We start from the raw sequence: 1,000 nt of genomic DNA on the forward strand, positions 1-1,000 counted from the left end.
CCAGCCATCCAGCCTCCCCGTACCGCCACCGGGCCCCGGGATCACCAACCCCTACCCACGGAGGGGGAACCAACATCCTAGCTGCTCCCTGCCATCGCTCCCGGGATCCCCGTCACCAGCAGTGGTGGTGCCCATTATCACCACGACCTGTGGGTGACGTCACTAACTATCTCCCCAAACAAACCACCCCCTTTTCACTCGTGGGCGAGGAGCGCTGCTCGAGTCCCCGGATCTGGCCCTCCGCTCGAGCCACCGAGCAGCAGCAGCAGCAGCAGAAGTCCCCGAACCCGAGCGTAGCGTGCGTGGCCCCTCTGCCCGCGACACATGCCCTACACACACTGAAGAATACTTACTGCCATTGAGCAGTAGCACAGCTTTCAGACTTTTTGGATGAAACAATGACGTGTCTCCACTCGCTCACATTGTACTTAATGTTACATTTTCCATCAGCACAGGAACATCGCTTGAATACACTAGAGCACCATCTTCAGAAAAGTATGGAGGGAATCTTTTCAGAATTCTAACCTTTTGGAAACCTATTGTCACGCTCTCCGGGTCCCCTGCTTTGCCCCCCGGCTCACCTGCCACGATCCCCGGCTTCCCTGCTTCGCTCCCCGGCTCCTCTGGCAGACATCCCCCGCTCCACGGTCTCCAGCCTCCACCACCTGCGGTCCCCAGGCGGCCCGGTCCCCACTCCCGGCGCCCGTCGGCAGCCCTGCTCCAGGCCGGCTCCCCTGCTTCCTATACACCGCTCCCTGCCCTGGCTTCTGGCACCCGGGCCTCGCGCATGCGCATTAGGGCGCGCGCGCGGTCATTGACCCTCTCTTAAAGGGCCAGCGTCCACTGACAGGAAATTGAACACACAGGTACAGGGTATAAAGGGGTTTAATGTCCAAGTGGGCGGGGCCTGTTCTTCGTGTTTCCTAAGCTAGGAGTCAGGTCTCCTTGTGTCTCTGTGATATACTTACCTATCTCTCTTCTAGAGCCGCTCCTGCCTCGC

This window comes from Anomaloglossus baeobatrachus, unplaced genomic scaffold (assembly GCF_048569485.1).
Source record: "Anomaloglossus baeobatrachus isolate aAnoBae1 unplaced genomic scaffold, aAnoBae1.hap1 Scaffold_2381, whole genome shotgun sequence".
Classification (NCBI taxonomy): domain Eukaryota; kingdom Metazoa; phylum Chordata; class Amphibia; order Anura; family Aromobatidae; genus Anomaloglossus; species Anomaloglossus baeobatrachus.